Source organism: Lagenorhynchus albirostris, chromosome 7, assembly GCF_949774975.1.
Source record: "Lagenorhynchus albirostris chromosome 7, mLagAlb1.1, whole genome shotgun sequence".
Taxonomy (NCBI): Eukaryota; Metazoa; Chordata; class Mammalia; order Artiodactyla; family Delphinidae; genus Lagenorhynchus; species Lagenorhynchus albirostris.
In genome coordinates, this window is record NC_083101.1 from 79,390,273 (window position 1) to 79,412,407 (window position 22,135).

Sequence of the window (22,135 nt, forward strand, 5' to 3'; positions counted from 1 at the left end):
CTTCATTTGCAAATATTTTCTCCCATTCTGGGGGTTGTCTTTTCATCTTGTTTAGAGTTTCCTTTGCTGTGTAAAAGCTTTTAAGTTCCATTACGTCCCATTTGTTTATTTTTGTTTTTATTTCCATTTCTCTAGGAGGTGGGTCAAAAAGGATCTTGCTGTGATTTATGTCATAGAGTGTTCTGCCTATGTTTTCCCCTAGGAGTTTTATAGTGTCTGGCCTTACACTTAAGTCTTTAATACATTGAGATCTTTTTTGTGTATGTTGTTAGAGTGTGTTCTAATTTCATTCTTTTACATGTAGCTGTCCAGTTTTCCCAGCACCACTTATTGAAGAGGCTGTCTTTTCTCCATTGTATATTCTTGCCTCCTTTATCAAACATAAGGTGACCAAATGTATGTCGGTATATCTCTGGGCTTTCTATCCTATTCCATTGATCTATATTTCTCTTTTTGTGCCAGGACCATCTTGTCTTGATTACTATAGCTTTGTAGTATAGTCTGAAGTCAGGGAGCCTGATTCCTCCAGCTCCGTTTTTCATTCTCAAGATTGCTTTGGCTATTCGGGGGTCTTTTGTGTTTCCATACAAATTGTGAAATTTTTCTTCTAGTTCTGTGAAAAATGCCATTGGTAGTTTGATATGGATTGCACTGAATCTGTAGATTGAGTTGGGTAGTATAGTCATTTTCACAATGTTCATTCTTCCAATCCAAGAACATGGTATATCTCTCCATCTGTTGGTATCATCTTTAATTTCTTTCATCAGTGTCTTACAGTTTCCTGCATACAGGTCTTTTGTCTCCTTAGGTAGGTTTATTCCTAGGCATTTTATTCTTTTTGTTGCAGTGGTAAATGGGAGTGTTTCCTTAATTTCTCTTTCAGATTTTTCATCATTAGTGTACAGGAATGCAAGAGATTTCTGTGTGTTAATTCTGTATCCTGTTTAGCAAATTCGTTGATTAGCTCTAGTAGTTTTCTGGTAGCATCGTTAGGATTCTTTATGTATAGTATCATGTCATCTGCAAACAGTGACAGTTTTACTTCTTTTCCAATTTGGATTCTTATTTCTTTTTCTTCTCTGATTGCTGTGGCTAAAACTTCCAAAACTATGTTGAATAACAGTGGTGATAGTGGGCATCCTTGGCTTTTTCCTGATCTTAGTAGAAATGGTTTCAGTTTTTCAGCATTGAGAATGATGTTGGCTGTGGGTTAGTCATATATGGCCTTTATTACGTTGAGGTAAGTTCCTTCTATGCCTACTTTCTGGAGAGGTTTTATCATAAATGGGTGTTGAATTTTGTTGCAAGCTTTTTCTGCATCTGTTATCATATGGTTTTTATCCTTCAATTTGTTAATACGGTGTATCACATTGATTGATTTGTGTATCTTGAAGAATCCTTGCATCCCTGGGATAAATCTCACTTGATCATAGTGTATAACCCTTTTAATGTGCTGTTGGATTCTGTTTGCTAGTATTTTGCTGAGGATTTTTGCATCTACGTTCATCAGTGATATTGGCCTGTAGGTGTCTTTTTCTGTGACATCTCTGTCTGGTTTTGGTGTCAGGGTGATGGTGGCCTAGAAGAATGAGTTTGGGAGCGCTCCTCTCTCTGCTATATTTTGGAAGAGTTTGAGAAGGATAGGTGTTAACTCCTCTCTAAATGTTTGATAGAATTCGCCTCTGAAGCTATCTGGTCCTGGGCTTTCGTTTGTTCGAAGACTTCTAATCACAGTTTCAATTGCAGTGCTTGTGATTGATCTGTTCATATTTTCTATTTCTTCCTGGTTCAGTCTTGGAAGGTTGTGCATTTCTAAGAATTTGTCCATTTCTTCCAGGTTGTCCGTTTTATTGGCATATAGTTGCTTGTAGTAATCTCTCATGATCCTTAGTATTTTCTGCAGTGTCAACTGTTACTTCTTTTTCATTTCTAATTCTGTTGATTTGAGTCTTCTCCTTTTCTTGATGAGTCTGGCTAATGGTTTACCTTTTTTTTTTTATCTTCTCAAAGAACCAGCTTTTAGTTTTATTGATCCATGCTACTGTTTCCTTCATTTCATTTTCATTTATTTCTGATCTGATCTTTATGATATCTTTCCTTCTGCTAACTTTAGCATTTTTTTCTTCTTTTTTTCTCTAATTGCTTTAGGTGTAAGCTTACGTTATTTGAGATTTTTCTTGTTTCTTGAGGTAAGATTGGACGGCTATAAACTTCCCTCTTAGAACTGCTTTTGCTGCATCCCATAGGTTTTGGGTCGTCGTTTTCATTGTTATTTGTTTCTAGGTATTTTTTTATTTCCTCTTTGATTTCTTCAGTGATCTCTTGGTTATTTAGTAGTATATTGTTTAGCTTCCATGTGTCTGTATTTTTTACAATTTTTTTCCTGTAATTGATATCTAGTCTCATAGCATTGCGATCAGAAAAGATATCTGATATGATTTCAGTTTTCTTATATTTACCAAGGCTTGATTTGTGACCCAAGATATGATCTATCCTGAAGAATGTTCCATGAGCACTTAAGAAACGGTATTCTGTTAGTTTTGGATGGAATGTCCTATAAATATCAATTAAGTCCATCTTGTTTAATGTGTCACTTAAACCTTGTGTTTCCTTACTTTCATTTTGGATGATGTGTCCATTGGTGAAAGTGGGGTGTTAATGTCCCCTACTCTGATTGTGTTACTGTCGATTTCCCCTTTTATGGCTGTTAGTATTTGCCTTATGTATTGAGGTGCTCCTATGTTGAGTGCATAAATATTTACAATTCTTATATCTTCTTCTTGGATTGATCCCTTGATCATTATGTAGTGTCCTTCTTTGTCTCTTGTAATAGTCTTTATTTTAAAGTCTATTTTATCTGATATGAGAATTGCTACTCCAGCTTTCTTTTGATTTCCATTTGCATGGAACATCTTTTTCCATCCCCTCACTTTCAGTCTGTATGTGTCCCAAGGTCTGAAGTGGGTCTCTTTTAGACAGCATATATACAAGTCTTGTTTTTGTATTCAATCGGCCAGTCTATGTCTTTTGGTGGGAGCATTTAATCCATTTACATTTCAGATAATTATCGATATATATGTTCCTATTACCATTTTCTTAATTGCTTTGGGTTTGTTATTATAGGTCTTTTCCTTCTCTTCTGTTTCCTGCCTAGATAAGTTCCTTTAGCATTTGCTGTAGAGCTGGTTTGGTGGTGCTGAATTATCTTAGCTTTTGCTTGTCTGTAAAAATTTTAATTTCTCCATCAAATCTGAATGAGATCCTTGCTGAGTAATCTTGGTTGTAGGTTTTTCTCTTTCATCACTTTAATTATGTCCTGCCACTCCCTTCTGGCTTGCAGAGTGTCTGCTGAAAAATCAGCTGTTAACTTTACAGGGATTCCCTTGTATGTTATTTGTTGCTTTTGCCTTGCTGCTTTTAATATTTTTTCTTTGCATTTAATTTTTGATAGTTTGATTAATATGTGTCTTGGCGTGTTTCTCCTTGGATTTATCCTGTATGGAACTCTCTGTGCTTCCTGAACTTGATTATTTCCTTTCCCATATTAGGGAAGTTTTAAACTATAATCTCTTCAAATATTTACTCAGTCCCTTTCTTTTTCTCTTCTTCATCTGGGACCCCTATACTTCGAATGTTGGTGCATCTTATGTTGTCCCAGAGGTCTCTGAGACTTTCCTCAATTCTTTTCATTCTTTTTTCTTTATTCTGATCTGTGGTAGTTATTTCCACTATTTTATCTTCCAGGTCACTTATCCTTTCTTCTGCCTTCTGCTATTGATTGTTTTTAGAGAATTTTTAATTTAATTTATTGTGTTGTTCATCATTGTTTGTTTGATTTTTAGTTCTTCTTGGTAAACGTTTGGTAAACATTTTAAGGATCACAAGCTTATGAAACTAAATATATGAAACATTTATGAAATTCAACTATTAAAATACTAGAGTGTAGTCCTTGGTCAAGAATCAAAAATGTCAGACACCTGCATGAGTTAGGTAGCCCTAAAGCAGATCACAGTACATACAGGAACTTGATTATATAAAAAATAATCATCTCGGGAGATATTACAAATTATTCAATAAGTGTTGGGAGGTCAAATTTCAAGTTAAATAGCAGAATGCACTAAATTTTTAATCACATTAAAAGAGTGTGTGAGGGTGTAGAGAAAAGGGAACCCTCTTACACTCTTGGTAGGAATGTAAATTGGTGTAGCCATTATGGAAAACAGTATTAAGTTTCCTCAAAACACTAAAAATAGAGTTGCCATGTGACCCAGCAATCCCAGTCCTGAGCATATACCCAGAGGAAACTATAATTCAGAAAGGTACATGCACTCCTATGTTCACAGCAGCACTATTTACAATAGCAAAGACATGGAAACAACCCAAATGTCCATCAACAGATGAATGAGTAAATATGAGAGATATATATATATTTGTGTGTGTGTGTATATATATATATATACACACACACACACACACACACACACACACACAATGGAGTATTACTTAGCCATAAAAAAAGAATGAAATAATGCTATTTACAGCGACATGGATGGACCTAGAGACTATGATACTAAGCAAAGTCAGAAAGAGAAGGACAAATACCATATGATATCACTTATATACAGACCCTAAAATAGAACACAAATGAACATATCGACGAAACAGAAACAGACTCACAAAAAACAAACTTGTCATTGTCACGGGTTGGCGGGGTAGAGAAGGACTAGAAGTCTGGGATTAGCAGATGCATATATGTATAAAATGTATAAACAACAAGTTCCCACTGTATAGCACAGGGAATTATATTCAATATCCTGTGATAAACCATGACAGAAAAGAATATGAAAATGAATATATATAACTGAGTCACTTTGTTGTGCAGCAGAAATTAACACATTGTAAATCAGCTATACTTCAATAAATTTTTTTTTAAAAACTGTGTGTGTATAGTATAGTATAGCAAGTGTACAATAAAGGATAGACAATATTTAACTAATCCTGAGACATCACAGGACTTCCTAAATTAGAAAAACCAATCACGACAAAAGTGATTTATAGATCTGAATTCTTAAGTTTAAATATCCTGATATCATAAACCACCATAGAATTAAGGCAAACAAATAGGAAAATATGATTTAAATTTGATGGACAAGAGCTAAAGAGCCTTAAAAAAGGTAGAGTTCAAATCAATAATTTACAAAAATCTTAATTGTTCAGTATAAAAGTGTTCTGGAGAGGGCAGACAGCAGAAGCAAGAAGAACTACAATCCTACAGCCAGTGGAACAAAAACCACATTCACAGAAAGATACACAAGATGAAAAGGCAGAGGACTATGTACCAGATGAAGAAACAAGATAAAACCCCAGAAAAACAACTAAATGAAGTGGACATAGGCAACCTTCCAGAAAAAGAATTCAGAATAATGGTAGCGAAGATGATCCAGGAACTCGGAAAAAAAATGGAGGCAAAGATCCAGAAAACTCAAGAAATGTTTAACAAAGACCTAGAAGAATTAAACAACAAACAGAGATGAACAATACAATAACTGAAATGAAAAATACACTAGAAGGAATCAATAGCAGAATAACTGAGGCAGAAAAAAAGATAAGTGACCAGGAAGACAGAATGATGGAATTCACTGCTGCAGAACAGAATAAAGAGAAAAGAATGAAAAGAAATGAAAACAGCCTAAGAGACCTCTGGGACAACATTAAACACAACATTCGCCTTATAGGGGTCCCACAAGGAGAAGAGAGAAAGGACCTGAGAAAATATGTGAAAAGATTATAGTCGAAAACATCCCTAACATGGGAAAGGAAATAGCCACCCAAGTCCAGGAAGCACAGAGAGTCCCATACAGGATAAACCCAAAGAGAAACACGCTGAGACACATAGTAATCAAACTGGCAAAAATTAAAGACAAAAATTATTGAAAGCAGCAAAGGAAAAACAACAAATAAGATACAAGGGAACTCCGATAAGGTTAACGGCTGAGTTCTCAGCAGAAACTTTACAAGCCAGAAGGGAGTGTCATGATATACTTAAAGTGATGAAAGGGAAGAACGTACAAACAAGATTACTCTACCCAGCAAGGATCTCATGCAGATTCAATGGAGAAATCAAAAGCTTTACAGAAAAGGAAAAGCTAAGAGAATTCAGCACCATCAAACCAGCCCTACAACAAATGCTAAAAGAACTTCTCTAAGTGGGAAACAAAAGAGAAGAAAAGGACCTACAAAAAGAAACCCAGAACGGTTAAGAAAATGGTCATAGCCATATAACATAAATATCAATAATTACCTTAAACATAAATGGATTAAATGCTCCAACCAAAAGACACAGGCTTGCTGAATGGACACAAAAATAAGACCCATCAATATGCGGTCTACAAGAGACCCACTTCAGACCTATGGACACATACAGACTGAAAGTGAAGGGATGGAAAACGATATTCCATGCAAATGGAAATCAAAAGAAAGCTGCAGGCGATACTCGTATCAGATAAAATAGACTTTAAAATAAAGAATGTTACAAGAGACAAGGAATGACACTACATAATGACCAAGGGATCAATCCAAGAAGAAGATATAACAATTGTAAATATATATGCACCCAACAGAGGAGCACCTCAATACATAAGACAACTGCTAACAGCTATAAAAGAGGAAATCAACAGTAACACAATAATACTGGGGGACTTTAACACCTCACTTACACCAATGGACAGATCATCCAAAATGAAAATAAATAAGGAAACAGAAGCTTTAAATGACACAACAGACCAGACAGATTTAATTGATATTTATAGGACATTCCATCCAAAAACAGATTACACCTTCTTCTCAAGTGCGCACGGAACATTCTCCAGGATAGATCACATCTTGGGTCACAAATGAAGCCTCAGTAAATTTAGGAAAATTGAAATCATATCAAGCATCTTTTCTGACCACAAGGCTATGAAATGAGAAATCAATTACAGGGAAAAAAACGTAAAAAACACAAACACATGAAGGCGAAACAATACATTTCTAAATAACCAACATATCACTGAAGAAATCAAAGAGGAAATCAAAAAATATCTAGACAAAAATGACAATAAAAACATGACGATCCAAAACCTATGGGATGCAGCAAAAGCAGTTCTAAGAGGGAAGTTTATAGCTATACAAGCCTACCTCAAGAAACAAGAAAAATCTCACATAAGCAATCTAACTTTACACCTAAAGGAACTAGAGAAAGAAGAACAAACAAAACTCAAAGTTAGCAGAAGGAAAGAAATCATAAAGATCAGAGCAGAAATAAATGAAACAGAAACAAAGAAAACAATAGCAAAGATCAATAAAACTAAAAGCTGGTTCTTTGAGAACATCAACAAAATTGATGAACCATTAGCCAGACTCATTAAGAAAAAGAGGAAGAGGACTCAAATCAATAAAATCAGAAATGAAAAAGGAGAAGTTACAACAGACACTGCAAAAATACAAAGCATCCTAAGAGACTACTACAAGCAACTCTATGCCAATAAAATGGACAACCTGGAAGAAATGGACAAATTCTCAGAAAGGCATAACCTTCCAAGACTAAACCAGGAAGAAACAGAATATATGAACAGACCAATCAAAGTAATGAAATTGAAATTGTGATTAAAAATCTTCCAACAAACAAAAGTCCAGGACCAGATGGCTTCACAGGGGAATTCTATCAAACACTAAAAGAAGAGCTAACACCCATCTTTCTCAAACTCTTCCACAAAATTGCAGAGGAAGGAACACTCCCAAACTCATTCTATGAGACCACCATCACTGTGATAGCAAAACCAGACAAAGATACTACAAAAAAAGAATATTACAGACCAATAACACTGATGAATATAGATGCAAAAATCCTCAACAAAATACTAGCAAACAGAATCCAACAACACATTAAAAGGATCATACACCATGATCAAGTGGGATTTATCCCAGGGATGCAAGGATTGTTCAATATACATAAACCAATCAATGTGATAAACCATATTAACAAACCGAAGAATAAAAACCAGATGATCATCTCAATAGATACAGAAAAAGCTTTTGACAAAATTCAACCCATTTATGATAAAAACTCTCCACAAAGTGGGCATAGAGGACACCTACCTCAACATAATAAAGGCCATATACGACAAACCCACAGCAAACATCATTCTCAATCGTGAAAAACTGAAAGCATCTCCTCTAAGATCAGGAACAAGACAAGGATGTCCCTTCTTGCCACAGTAATTCAACATAGTTTTGGAAATCCAAGCCATGGCAATCAAAGAAGAAAAATAAAAGGAATACAAATTGGAAAAGAAGAAGTAAAACTGTCACTGTTTGTAGATGACATGATACTATACATAGAGAATCCTAAAGATGCCACCAGAAAACTACTAGACCTAACCAATGAACTTGGTAAAGTAGCAGGATACAAAATTAATGCACAGAAATCTCTTGCATTCCTATACACCAATGATGAAAAACCTGACAGAGAAATTAAGGAAACACTCTCAATTACCACTGCAACAAAAAGAAAAAAATACCTAGGAATAAATCTACCTAGGGAGACAAAAGATCTGTATGCAGAAAACTGTAAGACACTAATGAAAGAAATTAAAGATGATACCAACAGATGGAGAGAGATACCATGTTCATGGATTGGAAGAATCAATATTGTGAAAATGACTATACTACCCAAAGCAAACTGCAGATTCAATGCAATCCCTATCAAATTACCAATGGCATTTTTTTACAGAACTAGAACAAAAAATTTTAAAATTTGTATGGAAACACAAAAGACCCTGAAAAGCCAAAGCAATCTTGAGGGAAAGAAACGGACCTGGAGGAATCAGACTCCCTAACTTCAGACTATACTGCAAAGCTACAGTAATCAAGACTACATGCTATTGGCACAAAAACAGAAATATAGATCAATGGAACAAGATAGAAAGCCCAGAGATAAACCCATGCATCTATGGTCACCTAATCTATGACAAAGGAGGCAAGGATATACAATGGAGAAAAGACAGTCTCTTCAATAAGTGGTGCTGGGAAAACTGGACCGCTACATATAAGAGAATGAAATTAGAACAATCCCTAACACCACACACAAAAATAAACTCAAAATGGATTAGAGACCTAAATGTAAGACGGGGCACTATAAAACTCTCAGAGGAAAACATAGGAAGAACACTCTTTGACATAAATCACAGCAAGATCTTTTTTGACCCACCTCCTAGAGTAATGGAAATAAAAACAAAAATAAACAAATGGGACCTAATGAAACTTCAAAGCTTTTGCACAGCAAAGGAAACCATAAACAAGACGAAAAGACAACCCTCAGAATGGGAGAAAATATTTGCAAATGAAGCAACGGACAAAGGATTTATCTCCAAAATATATAAACAACTCATACAGCTCAATATTAAAAAAAAACAAACAACCCAATCCAAAAATGAGCAGAAGACCTAAATAGACATTTCTCCAAATAAGACATACAGATTGCCAAGAAGCACATGAAAAGCTTCTCAACATCACTAATTATTAGAGAAATGCAAATCAAAACTACAATGAGGTATCACCTCACACCAGTTAGAATGTGCATCATCAGAAAATCTACAAACAGCAAATGCTGGAGAGGGTGTGGAGAAAAGGGAACCCTCTTGCACTGTTGGTGGGAATGTAAGTTGATACAGCCACTATGGAGAACAGTATGGAGTTTCCTTAAAAAACTAAAAATAGAATTACCATATGATCCAGCAATCCCACTACAGGGCATATACCCAGAGAAAGCCATAATTCAAAAAGACACATGCACCCCAATGTTCACTGCAGCATTATTTACAATAGCCAGGTCATGGAAGCAACATAAATGCCCATCAACAGATGAAATGATAAAAAAGATGTGGTACATATATACAATGGAATATTACTCAGCCATAAAAAGGAACGAAATTGGTCATTTGTAGAGACGTGGATGATCTAGAGACTGTCATACAGAGTGAAGTAAGTCAGAAAGAGAAAAATATCGTATATTAACGCATATATGTGGAACCTAGAAAAATGGTACAGATGAACCAGTTTGCAGGGTAGAAATTGAGACACAGATGTAGAAAACAAATGTATGGACACCAAGAGGGGAAAGTGGCGGGGGGGTGGGTGTGGGTGTGATGAATTGGGCAATTGGGATTAACATTATACACTGATATGTATAAAATTGATGACTAATAAAAGACCTGCTGTATAAAAAAATAAATAAAATTCCAAAAAGAAAAAGACATAAAGAAAAAAGGAAGTGTTCTGAAGACCTTCATGAGAAATTTAAGACTTAAAACCTCAACTAACGTGTGAAGACATACTAAGTTCCATACTTATTATAACTAAAATTTCTATATTTACTCTATACTCTTTTCTTCCTCATCTCTTTTTTCCTTCTTTCTTTGTGCTTTTGTTCACTTTCCACATTTTCAGTATGAACATGCATTACTTTTTATAATTACAAATATTAACAATATTATGGCGTAAAATATTGTGGCATAAAATCATAAACTACAAAGATTGATAAATTTGACTACAACAAAATTTTAAATTTCTTTTCTTCAAATAACAGCATAAAGAAGTGAAAAGTAAGGCAAAACAGAAAACATTTAAAACCATTATAATAGACAAATATATTTCTACAATATATAAAGAACTCCTACAAAGTAAGAATAAAGACATCAGAAAAAGACGCAAGAGACAAGAAAAGATGTTTCACAAAAAACGGAACGCAAATGATCAATAAACACACTTTTAATATCTGAGGAAGCAAATTAAAATCAAAGTGAGGTAAACTTTGATTTTTTTTAATAGACTGGCAAAGATTAAAATTCTGACAATGCCACGTATTGGTAAGGATGTGGAATTAAGGGAATTCTTAGTCACTGTAGGAATGTTCCCTGTTTCAATGACTCTGTTAAGCAAATGGGAGTTATTGTGTAAAATTTCACAATGTGCTTATGCTATCGCCCATCACTTCCACCCCTAGAAATTTTTCATGTGAACACCAAAAAATATGTACAAGAGACATCATAACAGGATCATCTGTGATAGAGAAAAACTAGAAAGAAGCTTATTCATCATGAAAAGGAAAATGAGTAAATTCTTTATATATATATATTTTTTTCACATAATAGAACACCATAGAAGAGTGAAATTAATAAACTAGTGTTATAGACATGAACATTGAAACATCTAAAAAAAATACATGGTAGATTGGAAAGGCATATATTTCCAATATATGGAAAGGCATATATTGGAAAGGCAAAATGCAGAAGAATTGCCTTTTATCGTGATATCATGTATGATATCATGATACCATTTATCTGGATTCCATAACTCAACAAAAATTAACAATATAATGTCTATAATATAATACATGATATATAACAACTATATAGTTTTATATATATGAATTTGTAAAATCAAGAACATGATATTTATAAAATTCAGAATAGCGTTTACCCTTGAGCAGAGGAGGGAAGCAGGAGGATAAGGAACAGCACAGAAGGGGTTACAATTGTATTGGCGATATTCTTTTCCTTAAAAGTGGTAGAGGGTTCACAGGTGTTTATCATTTTTCTTAATTAATCAATTAATTCATCATATATCCTTTTTATGATTGTCATATGTCATAACTTAAATGTACACAGAAAAAAGCTGTAGAGATAATTATTCTACTTAAAGTAAGATCAACTTAATAACAGAGATGGTAGGCACTTTGATGCTTCTAGATTAAAAAGAAGATATGGGGAAATCTATGACAGAAACAAGGACTATTTTGGCAAAAAAGAAATTCTTGTTCACAGGCTGAATTTATTCCACGCTAGCAAAAAAAAACTATTATACATAATTTAAAAGCTAATAAAATAATTCCAATTAACAAGCCCAAAGATATTGCTTTGCAATTAAAAATTGGTTCACTTGAATAGCCAGTTGTTTTATTACATTCTGCAGTCCAATAAATGAAGTGTTTCAATGTCCTGCTTCCTAGATCCTAAGACTGAATTCAGTTGCAATCTGATTTAGTTCTTTAAAATTCAAACCCATACATCCCAGGGCAGCCGTTCTTTCATTTATTTTGCTTGAGATTCTTTATTCCGGCACATTTTTCTGCTCTGTTTTCCAAGCTCTTTAGATCTTGTTTCATGTTTCCAATTAGAGTACAGTTAGATACTTAATGATAACTTACATGTAGCATACAGTAGGGGAGAGCACAGGTTTGAATCCTAACTCCTGCACTGAATCTTGCAAAATCATTAAAGCTCTCTATGCCTCTGTTTCCTTATCTGTAAAATGAGGATAATAGTAACACCATCCACAGAGGATCACTGGAGTAACATTAACAGAATTAATATGTGTGAAAGTGCTTGGAATAATGTCTGGCAAATAATACATGCTATATAATTGTTTGCTATTATTACTGTTAGTAATAATACTAGCAGTAATAGTAGTAGTGGTAGTAGAGTAGTAGTAGTAATAGTAGTAGTAGCAGCAGCAATGGTATTAGTGAACAAATTCCAGCTACATATAATAAGCATATAATATATATATATATATGTATGTCTCAAGCATCACAGTGCTTGTAAAAATTTTCAAAGACATAAAATATTCAACTAGACTAATGTGTCTAGGAATTACATGCCTGGTATATATGTATACCTAGGTGTGTCTAAGAATTTAGAAATTATATATCTGGTATGTCTAGGAAAATATATGTATATATTCCTAATGATATGACAAAGAATTTTTCAAAGAAAACCATACTATATACCATTCTCAGTTTAAACTGGAATTTTTTTCGGTGCAGAAATTCTCAGAATGAGCAAACTGATGTGAGATTTTAAAGGAGAGTTTATAATTACAACGGATCTTTTGGAAGTAACACCCCATATTATGTTTCATAGGTGTTTCCTAGAATGAAGTCTTCTTTACATGTGAATAAACACTAAATATAATATTCAATTTCCCATGTGCTATTTTTCCTGAGTGACAGGTTTGCATCGAAGTACTCAGGTACATCTGACACGTGTGCATGGCCATTGATCTGCATGGAACTGCATGGCTTTCCATTGCTCTGCATGGCTGCTGCAAACCTTTGGAAGTGGTTTGGTCCAGAGCCCAAAGCACTGCTGATCTTTCCCCCATGTGCAGTCTACAGCGTGTGGTCACCATAACATCCCATGCATAAGACCAAATAATTAGACAAATGTAGAATCAATATGTTTCATGTTTTACTAAAGCAGTGATGCTTAACTAAGATACCTATTAAAATAATCTGAAGCACTTGTGAAAAATAATGAAGCCCAGCCCCCAGCTCCAGGGGTTTAATTGTTCTGGGATATGGCACAGGCAATGGTCATTTTTAAAGTGTTCCAGTGAGTCTAATGAACAAACAGGGTTGAGAATTACTGATCTAAGGTGTGTAGAAACAATCTGTGTATTAGTACCACGTAGGTTATTTAGAAATGTGTTCTTTTCAATAGCAAAGGCAAAAAAATAAGTAGTCCAAGGAAGATAATGTTCTAAGATATTAAATTGGCTTATCTGAAATAGACATACATATTATTGCTATTAACATAGAAGATTGACATGATCTGATCACTAGAGGGTGATAAGAATATAAATACTTTTCAACAAGGCAGATTTATTTATTAAACTTGTTACACTTAAAATGCCACGCTCATGAAGACTCCTAAGGGAGGGAAAATTTATCAGTTACAATTACTGCCTAGTTCCTTTTAGCTCATATCTAGTCAAATAATAGTAGAGTCAATTAAAAACCCTTCTAAGAAATTCCTGGTATTCATTATAGAGATATTTTTAAAGTTGTCTTCAACTCTCTATGAGTTTGAAAGCTCTGGAACTCAGAGGATAGGACACATCCAAGTTTAGAAAGACTATGAACAGAGCACAGAAATTCTTTCCATAACAACACTAACAGTAGCCCTAACCATTCCTCCCATGTTCCTAAAAAAGTATTTCCCAAGTGAGAAGGCAAAGTAGAAACCTGGTATGTAAAGGGGAAGCAATAATAAATAAAATAATAAAAGGAAATGGGCCTGAACTTGGATCTTTAGGCAGAAAGGGCTCCCTCTGAGTACAGATCATGAATAGTAATAGAAAGTGCACACTTAGACATATCCTAGGGAAAATTCAGAACTGCAACCACAGAAGAAATCCCACAAGCTTGCATAAAGAAAAACAAAATAGGTTGCCTACAAAGTAAAGAAAATTAGCCAGTCTTTATGATCTCATCTATAAAATTAATGCTAGAAAACAATGGAGCAATGTTATGGAGTTCTGGATAAAAAGGACTGTGACTACGTGTTGTACCCAGAGAGATTTATCCATATCCATGGGCCAAAAGAAAAGGCATATTCAGACACATCAGGATTCAGAAAATATAGCACTCACTCCACTTTCTGAAAAAGTTTTTTGAGGGATTACCCTGGGGAAATAAAATAAAAATATCAGCATGGTTCTCAGTAGAATATTTTCAAACTCTTAAAAGAAAAACAACTTTATTGATTGTAATGGGAGAAGGTCTACAATTTATTAAGGAAAGAGGATGATATTAAAATAGAAAGTCTATTATGCTTCATTATATTTTGAATATATAAATAGATACACATGTAGATGTAGATATAGATGATATAGATATATAGATACTATCTGAATTCCAAAGAGTGGTATAATTAATGCCTCTATTTTTCAAACAGAAAGAAAGATAATAAACAAAAAAGCCTGACACACTGGCAGACGCTTGCTCTATTTTTTAATCTCATCCAGCTTAAGTAATAATAAATACAACTTTGTGTCTGCTCAGAATGGAGCAGTAACTCCAAGATTTCTTATGAAGTTTAGGTCAGGGAAGCCCCACCAGGATTACCAGAGCTCTGATTTGGGGTTTCGAGACAAATCTGCTGCGTACTGCTTTCTTTGCAGATCTCTTCTCCCCTCTTATGGGAAGAGTAGTTAAGATTGAATAAAGCATTCAGTCTCCAAACACTGATAAAATGTCATTCTAATGTCATTATAAAATGGCACCATGAGCTGGGCCAGGCATGCAGCCTGCTCCACATTCAAGACCGGTAAAGAAGATGTCTTACCCTCCCTCCCTCAAGTTGTGTTCACCTTGATTTATATTCAAACCAGCAAATACATGGTGAAAAAATTAGTCAGAATTTAAAGATAGAAGTGAAAGGGTCTATACAGATTTCTTGTCTTTGTGTTTTTTCATGCAAGCAAGACTAAAGTTTCGTGGTCAAATGTCATCTTTGTAGAGCTGGGAACCAGCCAGGTCAGAGGCCTCACCAGATTTAAGCTGTTAAATTAAGGCAGTATCCCTCAAGGATCTACAAGCTTCTTTGTCTTTCTGCAGCAGACGTGACAGGGCCTCACACACAGAAACCAATTCTCAGCTCATTTACAGCAACTTTCTTAATTCTTTCATACTTCAATTGCACAGAAACTTATACTTTTGCATATATATATCCCAAAGTAATAACCTAAAAATAAATATCTATGGATATGAAGATATTTGTTGCAGTATTCTTTACAATAAAAGCTGGTAACAATTTTACTGTTTAAAATGAAGAATAGTTATGCAAATTATGACATTTCCACTCCATGGAATGTTACACAACCATTAAAATGATAATTATAAAAATTTATGACACTTCGGAAATACTTTAGACATGATTGAATGGAAAACAGAAATAAGAGTACAAAATTGTACATAGCCTTATTAATTTTGTAAAACAGCTATTCAGATAGAAAATAACCATATGGGAACCTAGAAACAAAAATTATTTTTTCGGAAAGGACAGTATTCTGGATTATTATTATTTCTAATTTGTTTTCATTTAGCAGTCCATTATTTTCACTAAGAGATCTAACAAAAACATTTTAAATTAAATTTTGAGCACCTACCATATAGAAGTCATTTTGCTAAGTGTACGCAGCAAGGCAAAGATAGTATTTAAAATGCAAAGCCTAATGAAAATATTTAAAAAGCATCCCTCAGTATCCATGGGGAATTGGTTCCAGGATCCCTTTCGGATAACCAAAATCCACAGACGTTCAAGTCCCTTATATAAAATGGTATAGTGTTTGAACATAAGCAACACAAATCCCCCCATACGTATACTTTAAATCATCTACAGATTACTTATAATACCTAATCAATGTAAATGCTATGTAAATGGATACTGGAGCACAGCAAATTCAATTTTTGCTTTTTGAAATTTTCTGGAATTTCTTTTCGATTATTTTCTATCCGAAGTTGGCTGAATCTGTGGATATGGAGCCCATGGATATGGAGGGCTGACTGTATGTAATTTTTGCAAAGGGTTAAGGGTAAGGTACTCTCAGAACAAAAAAAGAAATGCTTAAAATCCATTCTTTAGAGAGATCACCTACAAGTAGAAGTCACTTCCAGACAAAGTTTCTAGGCTTAATGCAGGAAAAGGACTTAATTCTAGCTGAATATAATGTTTTAAAATTCATTTAACATAAGGAAAAGTAACTAAAGAAAGAAGAAATGAACAGAAGGGATATATTTAGTAAAAGGCCACGAGAAAATTAGATCAGTGTGGTAGAAGTCCATAATATCCATCAAGTACTGACCTAAAGGAAAGAAACTCTTCCAGCAAGGGGACGAAAGTGATCCTGAGCCAGGACCAGCCTCACAGTGGAGGTGGATACATTCAATTATCATTACCTGGTGCCATTAGTTACCAAGGTTTTTAATTCATTGCCAACAAGCAGCTGATCTAGTCTTTGGAACCTTAATAAAGGGAGAACTGTGCCCTTAAGGTTGTCGGAAACATTCTGATCTAGATGAGTTTGTTAGTTTACACTGAGAAATAATGAATTGGCATTCTGCTCTATGTGACAATCTGGTTACCACAAGCTACCTATGAGGGACAAGTCTTGCTGGGATCCTGACAACAGTGGACAATGCACCTGGAAAGCCGAAGAATGAACGCTGCAGTTGAGTACCTTCTCTGACATAACTCTGCCTTCCTTTGCCCTACCCCATGGGTCTGAGAATATCCTTAAACGACAACCATTCTGGGCTCCCTTATTTACTAAAAGTGGAGGTTCAACTGTTCGCTGCTCTAAAGCCAATAAAGAGACTTGGTGGAAAGGAAACTTTGCTTTACTTCGGATGCCTACAACTGGGGGTGGGAGGTAGACGCCTGTCTAAAGGATGACTCCACCCGCCCACTGAAAGTCACTGAGAAAATGATGGTCAAAGGACCCTGCCGGCTCGCAAACAGGTCTCAGCATCACACACACATCAGAACCAACTGGCAAAACACAAAACGACCCTCAGGGCTGGCAAACGGGTCTCAGCGTCAGATACATGTCAGAACCAACTGGCAAAATGCTGAAATAGCACTTCAAGCTCAACAGAGAGGTTCCCCGGGTGCAGGCAAACAGACTTACTTGGTGTTGGAGCTCGTCAGATGGTCCACATGCATCTTTCCGTTTCACCAAGGAATAGTGTTCATTGGCAGCAGAGGTGAGAGTGGAGAAAGAGGGAGGATACCCAAAACAAATGGTTTCAACAACCCATCTCAACCCCTCTCAGGCCCTCTAGGCTCCTTGCAGGCATCCTAATGCGTTGTTCTGGCCAGCAGCTCTACCTGAGGAAAACACCAGGAGCCAGATATAGCTAGACCACAGCCTCGCACTAGGCAACAAACACTTACCTAAAGTAGGTCCAGCTTCTAGCCACTCTAAAGCCAATAGAGGGACAAGGTTGGTGGGAAGGTAAGTTTGCTTTATTTCGCATGCCTGCAACAGGGAGTGCAGATGTAGACTCTTTTCCGAAGGCCAACTCTCCAAATGATGCTCCCAAACGGGCCTCAACGTCAGACACACATCAGAACCAACTGGCAGACCGCCCAAGTGACCCTCAGTGCTGGCAAACAGGCCTCAGCGTAAGACACACATCCGAACCAACTGGCAAAACCCACAAACGACCCTCATTACTGGCAAACAGTCCTCAGCATCAGACACGTCAGAACCAAATGGCAGCACTCCCAAACGATCTTAAGTGCTAGCCAACAGCCCTCAGCGTCAGACACACGTCTGAACCAATTGGCAAAATGCCCAAATACCACTTTGTGCTCAGAAGAGAAGTTTGCCCGGGTGCACGCAGATGGACTTACTTGGTGTTGGAGCTCGTTAGCTCGTCCAGATGCATCTTGCCATTCCACCAAGGAAAAGTGTTCGTTGGCAGCCAGTGGCGAGCAGGAGAGAAACAGGGAGGATACCCGAAACAAATGGTTTCAACAACCCCTCTCAGGCCCTTAGACACGGGATACCGGTACCTCACAGGCATCACAGCACTTTGGTGCGGCCGGCAACCCTACCGGGAAAAAAACCCCAAGGAGTCAGATATCGCGAGACCATAGCCTCGCGCTAGGCGCCAAACCCTCACCTAAAGTGGGTCCAGCTGTTCGCCTGTTGAAAGCCAATAAAGAGACAAGCTTGGTGGAAAGGAAAGTTTGCTTTATTTTGGATGCCTGCACCTGGGGGTGGCAGGGTGGACTCATTTCCAAAGGCCAATGCCCCACCCTGCAACTGACAATCAGTGAGCAAATGATTGTCAAATGACCCTCAAATGCTCAAAAACGGGCCTCAGCGTCATACACACGTCAGAAACAAATGGGAAAATGCCCAAACGATCCTCAGTGCTCACAATAGGGTCTCAACATCAGATACACATCAGAACCAACTGGCAGAACCCCCAAACGACCCTCAGTGCTGGCAAACAGACCTCAGGGTCAGACACATTTCATAACCATCTGGCCAAACACCCCTCAGGGCTCACACACGGCCTTGGCATCAGACACTTTTCATAACCATATGGCAAAACAACCAAACGACCCTCATTACTCGCAAATGGGCCTCAGCGTCAGACACATTTCATAACCAACTAGCAAAACACCCAAACGCCTCTCAGTGCTCTCAAATGGGCCTCAGCGTCAGACACAAGTCAGAACTGGCAAAACCCCAAACGACCCTCAGTGCTCGCAAACGGTGTCAGCATCAGACACACGGCAGAACCAACTGGCAGAACCCCCAAATGACCCTCAGTGCTGGCAAACAGCCCTCAGAGTCAGACAGACGTCAGAACCAACTGGCAAGACGCCCACACGACCCTCAGTGCTCGCAAACAGGCCTCAGCATCGGACCCATTTAATAACCAACTTGCAAAACAACCAAACGACCCTCAGTGCTCACAAACAGACTCAGCATCAGACTCACGTCTGAAGCAATTGGCAAAATGCCCAAATACCACTTTGCGCTCAGAAGAGAAGTTTGCCCGGGTGCACGCAGATGGACTTACTTGGTGTTCGAGCTCGTCAGTTCGTCCAGACGCATCATTACATTCCACCAAGGAAAAGCGTTCGTTGGCAGCCAGTGGCAAGCACGGGAGAAACAGGTAGGATACCTGAAACAAATGGTTTCGGCAACCCCTATCAGGCCCTTAAACACGGGATACCGCTTCCTCGCAGGCATCCTATCGCGTTGTTTCGGCTGGCTGCTCTACTTGGGGAAAACCCCAGGTAGCCAGATCTCGCGAGACCAGGGCCTCGCGTTGGACGCCGAACAATTACCTAAAGTAGGTCCAGCTGCTCGCCGTTCTAGAGCCAATCAAGAGACAAGGTTGGTGGGAAGGAAGTTTGCTTTAGTTCAGATGCCTGCTACTGGGGGTGGGGCGGTAGACTCCTGTCCAAAGGCCAACTTCCCCCGCTGGCATCAGTTAGCAAGAACTTTTATAGGTGAAGGGAGGGTGCTACATGCGGAAGCAGTACTGTCAGCTCTGACAGTCATCTTGAAATTGGTTATGGGGTGGTCTGATCAGCCTCATTTTGATTGTTTTAAGTATAGTTAATCTTCATTTCCAGGGTCGGTTTGTTACTATTTATTTGAGGTCAGCTCTCAGAATTACTGGCAGTTTATGTCTTGGCTACAATCTTGTAATAATGTAATTAACTTCTTCCACTTGGTGAGGGTTTTAGTATCCATAAGACAGCTCAAATGATATGGCTCAGAATATTTCTGTAGCCCTGGAAGAGGAACGAAAGGTCCTGGACTATGCTTAACGACTAAACTATTATTATTTAGTCTGTTGGACTGTTTTCCTTGTTTCAGTATTTTGTCACTTCTCTGATTAAACTTATTCTTTGGCTGAAGTTTTTAAATAGTCAAAAGGCAGGCTGAGGACATGGGGGGCAAGGACTCTAAGGTCCTGCTCCATTTCACCTTCAAACATGCTACCTCCGCACAAAGACCCTGAAAGTGAGTAGGTTGAGCCAAGTGCTAAACTAGAGAAACTGAAATCTATGATGCAGGCTCCCAAGAAGGGAGGATCCATGCCAATGGAAGCATCTGGAAGAGATGGAACATGACTTTGAGGTTGGGTGGGGGGTTGGGGGTAGTGAGAGAACTGAGAAAATCTTGGAAGAGGTGAACATTAGTGATAAGCCTTTAAAGATGAATGAGCTTTTGCTGTGTTGACAGGAGACAAACTTTCATTTTTCAAGGCTTGGGATCTAAGTGGTTGTGGGAACCTTAAACTCTGATTAAATGTGCAGTGAATTATTAGGAAGGCCACTACTGCATGGTATTGCCACCAACACTACCACCCAATGCCTGGGAATCCCGCCTAAGCCGTACAGACCAACAGGGCAAAACATGAAGTATAGCCACAGAAACACACTTAAAAAGATGAAAAGAAAATTACAATATCTAAAGTAGGGTTCAATCTAATGTTTGGGAACCCCTGAATTAAAAGGAATATAATAAACTGCTCTCAACCATAGCAAGCGTAAGTTGCAATAATGTGCTTTTCCCACTGTAAGACTTGCCAAAATGCAGGTTGGTATTCTGAGAATTTTATACCCAACAGAGGTAAAGAGAAAGAAGCACAGTGTTGGTCTCTGGGGAGCTTTGGACTACAAGACAAGATGATTTTCTCACTGTTAAAAGTATTCTTATAAATAGTTCAATCAACACATATTTAAATAGATATTAAAATATGTTTAGTTAATTAAAAGGAATATGTTGTATAATGAGTATTTTATGTCTTTTTTAGTAGCACTCTATTTTAGTAGTATCCTTTTTATTAAATATTTTTAGAAAGAATTAGAAAGTTTGAAAAAAGTTACAAGTATAGTAGAAGTAACTATTTTCCTTAACCATTTGAAAATAGATTGCCAACCTGATTCCGTTACCCTGAAAACTTTGATGTATATTTCCCACAAATAAAGACTTTCTTATTTATGCCAATAATACAAGCAACAAAATCAGAAAATTAACCTTAATACGTTACTGCCATCAGAGGCCAAAGTTTGTCATGTTGCAATAATATATTTTTTAATTGAGATATAATTGACATATTAGTTTCAGGTATATAACATAATAATTCAATATTTGTATATATTGCAAAATCATTGCCATGGAAAGTCTAGTTAACATCCATCACCATATATAGTTTCAATATTTTTTTCATCATGAGAACTTTTAAGATTTAGTCTCTTAGCAACTTTCTAATATATAGTACAGTATTATTAACTATAGTCACCATGCTGTACATTACATCCTCACGACTTATTTATTTTACAGCTGGAAGTTTGTACATTTTAACCCCCTTCACCCATTTCACCTACCCCACCACCACCAGCCTCTGGCAACCACGAATTTGTTCTCTATATCTATGAGTTCATTTTTTTATTTGTTTATTTGTTTTTTTAGATTCCACATATAACTGAGATCATATGGTGTTTGTCTTCCTCTGTCTGACTTACGTCACTTAGCGTAATGTCCTCAAGTTTATTCATGTTGTCACAAATGGCAAGTTTTCCTTCTTTTGGGGGCTGTATAATATTACATTGTATACTTATACCACATTTTCTCTATCCATTCATCCATCAATGGGCACTTAGGTTGCTTCCATGTCTTGGCTATGGTAAACAATGCTGCAATGAACATGAGGGTGCATATATCTTTTTGAGTTAATGCTTTCATTTCCATGAGGTAAATACTCAGAAGTTAAATT